The sequence below is a fragment of the Lagopus muta genome, chromosome 16, assembly GCF_023343835.1.
Source record: "Lagopus muta isolate bLagMut1 chromosome 16, bLagMut1 primary, whole genome shotgun sequence".
In the NCBI taxonomy this organism is placed as follows: domain Eukaryota; kingdom Metazoa; phylum Chordata; class Aves; order Galliformes; family Phasianidae; genus Lagopus; species Lagopus muta.
Window position 1 is genome coordinate 14,602,185 of NC_064448.1, and position 7,364 is coordinate 14,609,548.

Below are 7,364 nucleotides of genomic sequence, written 5' to 3' on the forward strand. Positions count from 1 at the left end.
TGGGGAACCGTTTTAAACTAAAAGAAGGGAGATTCATAGTAGATGTCAGGCAACTATTTCATTGAGAGAGTGGTGAGCTGCTGGAACAGGCTGCCGAGAAAAGTTGTAATTCATATCACTTTTTTGGTTGTACATTGTATGGGAACTGCTGAATCGTAGCCTGAACCTCTGGTTGATCATCTGAGGTGAGCAATGAGTCAGCCACGGGAACACAGGTGAAGGCAATTCAGCTGTGCTGCCGGAAGGGATGGAGCCTGGCTCCACCTCTCCTAGGCCCATTTCAGAGCTGACTGCAAGTGGGGAAGGATCTCTTCTGGAGATCCATTCCACTGGAGTTTCATAAGCAAGCCCAGGATATAGGTAAGACTTCTATCTTTTCTGCTTTGGTGTAATAACTGCGTAGCCAAGCCCTTTGGTACATTTCATAGCTATAGCATCTGTACTTTCATTGATTGTACATACGTACATTTGTGAAAAGTTATTGTCAAAGGTGAAGCACCAGAAGAGTAATATTTCATCAAAAATTGCTGATGAACACCTTGAGAACTCACTAGGAGTGGCAACCGCTGCTTTTGAACAAACCTGATGTATCAATTTCACAAAAGCAAGGTCTAACATCCCACTAGTTTTTGTTGTTCCCTGTTTTTCATGTTTTTACAAAAATATGTAAAACATGCATTTTATTATAGATTTATATGCAGCCCATGACAATTTCCGTTACTCTGTGCAGCCCAGGTAAGCCAAAATGTTGGACAACCATGCTCTAGGTTAATAAAGGACAATGAGAAAACCCTGATCTTAGAATGATCAAATATTGTTGTAAACTATGGAAACTGTACATGTTTTGTTTTTTTTTTTCTTTGGTTTTTTGTTGTTTTTTTTTTTTTTTTTTTTTTCTTTTACATATACTGTAAAAAAGCAGTTTACATTGTGTATCTAATTACTGGCCAAAGGGAATAGAACCTTGTATGTACCACGTGGGAACTCATCTAAAAAAAAAATAAAAAAAATTATCTTTTGCAAAGGGAAAAAAGCATGAAAAGTCTCTGTCCTACATATAGTAAATATGCTGCCCACCTGTGTCACAGTTTTTGCACATAAGATAACCTCTAGCTTTAACTTTGAATCCTGTGTATCCTGAACTACAGTCAAAGTTTCAACCAGTTGTAGAGCAAAGGAAAGTAATGACAGAGCCTTTATTTGAGAAATAGGTGCCCTAGGAAAAGATATCCAAGAGGAATTAACTCACCCCTCCTGGTAACAGTTTAGAGAAAAGGTTGAGCAGAGGAATGTGACCCTATCCTGTTTGTACCATCGGGCTGCAGCAGAGAATGGCAGGGGAACAGGGACCTGTGCAGACTCAGACGGGACCTGAAATATCATGGAGACAGAGGGGTGGCTCTAAACCCCCTGTGCTCACTCCAGACACTCATGTACTCGTGAAGCTCACCCACTGGTTCAGGCTGAGACCTTGAAATTCCACTACAACAGTTAAATATGAAAACACTGGCAGTGTTCTTGAACAGAAAAATTAGAAAGATTTCTTTATTTAATTTCAGTACAGGAACTGTTCTTCTAGTTCAAAGGCATGATCCTTTGTCATTTGCTTGTGGCAGAACAGAACTCCTGGGAGAACCAACTCAATAGCAAGAAGCAGATCAGATGAGGGAGAATCAATGACAAGCACCACTGGTCCTGCAAATTCCATTTTGTTAAGAGAAAGGAAAATTGGCTGTGACAAAACAAAAACAACAAATGTTTTAAGGAAAAGAGAATTTGTGAAAATACGGATACCGATCTCTTTGATTGGAACTAGATGTCAGCATACTGTAAACAATTATGAGTCAAGTCATGCTGATTATCTCAAAATGTAAAAAAGGGAGGTTGAATGAATATAGAATTATCCTCCATTGCTCAGTTCTAACAAGAAGTTAGAAGGGCTTTGAAAATATGGTGTGATTAAAGCCTACTTCCTGTCTCAGAATCCATACCAGTGCACCAGAAATGTCAGCACCGTTTCAATAATTGTAGAATTACTTCCTCTTCACATAATTAGAGCATAACTATCTGTGCATAAATGATTCTGTGACCTGAGCTACTTCTTTGAGTCTAGCACTTCTCCACGGCTAGAACAGTGTGTGCTGTTTTTTATATAGTGTTGAATTAAATTGAAACTCCTAAGTTGCAAGTCCTTTTTTCTTGCTACTTTTTGTAGACTGATGTTTCTGATCAGTAAGAGTTACTTGCATATTGTAATTAAGTCATTGGAACTTACCTCTTACATTTGAAACTGAAAAAACAAAATGCTAAGAACAATATATCTAAAACAAAGCTATTTCTACTCTTGGATTTTAAACACTTGTGATCTGTGAGTCCATTTTGGACTTTGTTTTGTTGTCAAAGGGGCTTATTTAGCACTGTGATCCTATCAAGGCACTTCCAGCTCAGATAACGAGACCTTCCTCCAGTGCTTCTATCCTTTGATGTAATAAATACACACTCTGTTACTCTGTTTGACAGAGGAGCCCGGGAAGACGTTGAAGAAGTTGAAGTAGCTTTGGAGATGGAGTGCCTTAACTTCTTTCATGTTACATTGACCAATTTTTTTCAGAGACTGTGGGTAGTATTTGTGAAAATTTTTCAAAATAAAATGAAGTCCGAAAATAAATCCAGAGGTATTATTTAGTGAAATACAAGTTTAAATTAACATCTCTATATCTTTCTACCTCTATCATCATTCCACTGGTATTTATTTGTAATATGGTACCCTTGTCTCCCTAATACGAGAGGGAGAGAAGATTCTTTTAATATACGTATACCTGATGGCGAGATTAGGGGACGATGGGTGAAATGTTAGCCCAAGCAGATTACTACAAATCCTAGTTGTTGAAGGAGATGGGGAAGGGAAGGTGTGTGATAAAGACAGGAAATAAAAGCAAGGAGTCTTTGCAGAAAGCAAGAGAGAGATAGTCACCACTATGTTTGGTTCATAGTTCAGACACTGATCTTCAGAAGTGGTGGGTTGTCAAGGGTGGTTGTTTGGTTGATGATGACAACAGTGGCAACAGTACCAACTTCTATAAATAAGTCCAAAGTGATCGAGTCAGCTCTCTTTTGAGTGGCAGCTTCTGGCTTTGGGATCTCAGCAGAAACTCCTTTGTTCCCATCTTCCACACCTTGTCAGCAAAGAAGAGGGAGCTGGGAGGTGCTCACCTGCATCCTGTTTTTCACAGTATGTGATGGTATAATTCCCCAGTCTCCCACACGAAGCCGGAGTTATTTGCTCACAGGCCAGATCTTCTGCTAGTAAAAGCTCCTGAGAACTCTCTTCTGAAGGCAAAGAGTTCCAAAGGAAATGCTTTCAAATGTCCACAAAGTTATGTTGATTGCCACACAGTGACTCATCAGTCACCTCCTGGGTAAGTCAGTTAGAGTCTTATCCCCCAAAATACCTCAAAAAGCAAGCCTGGAGCCAAGAAAAAAAAGAAGGGTTCAGACCCTTGTGTATTGCCATACTTAACAAGAATACTCCTGCATGATTGTCAGTCCCTGATAGTATTCCTGTTTTATGTACTAACTAGATAACAGAACTCTTGCATAGAAATAGGAGTATTAAATTGCAAAGTCAGACACATAAATATTTGCAAATGCTAGATTTAATATTTCCCAATGAAATGTTATTCATGTGCTATTGAGGATCCATTACTGTACAGCCTTGAATCATATGGTCACTTGCTATTTTTCGTCAAGTCTTCATCTTAGGTACGGAATATGTCGCTTACTTTAGTCAGCAACTTTTCAATCTTTTACATTTTTCTGTTCTGTGAACAGCCCGATACCTTATTTACCGCATAGTATTCCAACTGTGCTTTGAAAACAGAATAGTTAGAATCAAAGAATCATAGAATCACCAAGGTTGGAAAAGACCTAAAAGATCATCCAGTCCAACCGTTCACCTATTACCAATAGCTCCCACTAAATCTTGTCCCTCAACACAATATCCAGTCTTTCCTTGAACACCCCCAGGGTCAGTGACTACACCACCTCCCTGGGCAGTCCATTCCAGTGCCTGACCACCCTTTCCGAAAAGTAATACTTCCTCATGTCCAGCCTGAATCTCCCGTCGTAGCTTGAAACCATTCCCTCTGCTCCTATCACTAATGACACGAGAGAAGAGGCCGACCCCCAGCCCACTACAACCTCCCTTCAGGAAGTTATAGAGAGCAATGAGGTCTCCCCTGAGCTCCTCTTCTCCAAGCTGAACATTCCCAGCTCCTTCAACCTCTCCTCATATGGCCTGTGTTCCTCATATGACCTCACAGCTGGTGAGCTGTGTTCCTCACCAGCTTTGTTGCCCTCCTCTGAACACGTTCCAGGGCCTCCATGTCTTTCTTGCAGTGAGGGGCCCAAAACTGGACACAGTACTCGAGGTCGAGTACAGGGGAACTCTCTGTTCCTGCTTGCAACGCTGTTTCTGATGCAAGCCAGGATGCCATTGGCCTTCTTGGCCTCCTGGGCACACTGTCAGCTCATGTTCAGCCGAGCATCAATCAATACCCCCAGGTCCATTTCCTCTACACAGTCCTCCAGCCACACCGCCCCAAGCCTGTAGCGTCGCCTGGGATTGTTGTAGCCGAAGTGCAGGACACGGCATTTGGCCTTGTTGAAACTCATCCCATTGGCTTCAACCCAGCTCTCCCACCGGTCCAGATCCCTCTGGAGGGCCTCGCTACCCCCAGGCAGATCCACACTTCCAGCCAATTTGGTGCCATCTGCGAATTTACTGAGGGTGCACTCGATGCCCTCATCCAGGTCATCAATAAAGATATTGAAGAGGACTGGCCCCAGCACTGACCCCTGGGGAACACCACTCAGGAACGGTTGCCAGCTGGATTTAACTCCACTCTCTGATTCACCACCACTCTCTGAGCTCGGCCCTCCAGCCAGCTCCTCACCCAGCCAAGAGTGTACCCATCCAAGCCTCGGGCTGCCAGCTTCTGCAGGAGAATACTGCGGGAGACAGTGTCAAAGGCTTTGCTGAAGTCTAGGTAGACCACATCAACAGCCTTTCCCTCATCCACCAGATGGGTCACTAGATCATAGAAGGAGATCAGGTTGGTCAAACAGGACCTGCCCTTCACGAACCCATGCTGGCTAGGCCTGATCCCCCCCCCCAGTCACCCCGCACATGCCGCATGGTCTCCCTCAAGACGATCTGCTCCATAACCTTCCCTGGAGTAGGGGAAAAATGCTTACCTGCTTAGGTACCTATTTTGTTCCCCATATCTGCCCATTTATATCTTACTAATAGTGATAGATGCTAAAAATGTCTCTGTGTGAGATCTGAGAAGTGAAGAAAGAGGATGAATTTATCTTTAGGGAAGAAAAGAAAAAAGACATCATGCATGAAATAAGGTATCAGACCTGCATTGTGTATTATCTTTTGAGACTGTGTCTTTCTAATGAAGGATCCTAGCAGAGACTGCAGAAATACAAGAAAGACTACTCAGAGTAGCAGCTGTTTCATCTGCAGGAGATGGATTGGGTTCTCTCTCTGGGTCCATGGGCCTGGGATCTAGTGGGTTGTCTGACCCATCCCAGTGATTATTTAAGGTTGCACCAGAATGTTTTTAACTCAGGACACTTGAGTCAGATGTCTCTCACTCAGAGCAGGGGAAAAATGGTGCAGAGTGAAAGCATGAAGGAAATGAAAGAGCAGCTACAGGTGTGCAACGGCTCCTTTGTGTATTTGTCCATATCATATTCATACGAAGGCTGCATCTTTTCTTTCACTCATACTGCCTTGTAACAGTTTTCTGATGCTAATCCTAAAAGCATTCTCATCTTCTATTGATCATCTGACACCTATAGCTCATCTCATTACTCTTCAAAAATCCTGCTATCAACTTAGCCTATTTCAGTAAAAATGCACAAGTATTTCACAACTGTCACCAGCACACACTCCTTTTGTTGATTCACTTTGAAATGCTTTTTTTCCATGTCTGTTCTTTTGACCTTTTAAAGACCTGCAATAACATTGGTAATTTCAAAATTTAGTAAGATTTATTTTTCCTTACTGATCCCTGATTTGACAAAACAATGGCTTAAAGGACCTTCCATAATTTCACAGGCAAATATCGGCAACTCAGTGTGGAAAGGCAGTTTGGACAACCATGTAGCTCTCAGCTATCTTTGGGAATCTTTCAGACTTTGGAGGTAAGAGAGATGTCCTCCTTGGAGACATTTTGTTTGTTTCTCATTTGGTTTCTAGTGAAGAAGCAATGGAAATGGTCTTTTTATCACATCTTCAAGCATAGCAAGGATTATGATTTTTTTCTGTCAACCTGGATGGCAATCTTTTACTCTTTACTATGGGTGTAGATAAAATGTCTTGAATGGGAGGCCTTAATCATTTACAGAAGAATGCTTTCTTATGAGCACAGTGGATAGAAGCACCTTGGCTTTGGTGCCCACTTTTATGCAATTTTCCCTCTACAACAACAAAATTTGCTCCCTGCTAAAACATTCTATGTTGGTTTTCCTTGTATTCTTTTTCATTTAGCTCTCCCACTGTTACTTCAGTGCTTCCTTCCCTTCCCTTCGTTTCCCTTCCCTTCTCTTTCTCCTTACCACCACCACCACCACCAAAAACCCCTTTTTATTGAAGTCTGACACTATTCCATGTGGAGGAATCACTGGACTGGAAGGAATCTGAGCACTGCCAGATTCACTCTCCCTGGCCAGCAGCAGCACACATGCTGTCACTCTCACAACACATCAATATTCCAATTTCTCTTCTCTTGGAAAAGAAACAGGAAGTGGATAACAATCTGTACCTATGCACATTTTCTGCCACAGACATGAGTTCAACTTAGCCCTCCATCTTTTATCTCTTAAATTTTCAGTTACATTTATTTGCATTTGCAGTGTATGACAATTTAAGCAACAATAGAGTCATCTATTTGGAGGACAAACGATCTTACACCTTGTATTTAGATTCTGTGACTAACGAAAAATGGAGCCAAGATCTACAGGAGCCATTGTAAAGAAATAGGCCGGATAACTAAGCAACAGGTGAAACTCATTGTAAGTCAAACTGAAGTAAGGCAAAGGGAGACAGCCTGTCTTGGCATGAATTATAAAGGACCAAACGCTAAGTATGACTACTGGGAAATGTGGTCTTGGCTTACTTTAGGTAATTCCATGAAAATATCCACTCTGTGCTCTATTACGTCAGAAACGTAATTGAATTATTCTGAATAATTAGTAGAGTAATAAGGATAAAAACATCTTTGGGTGACTTAACTAACGCAAGATGGATCCCATCCCTTTTGAATACAATGCCTGGATGTATGGGAACTGCT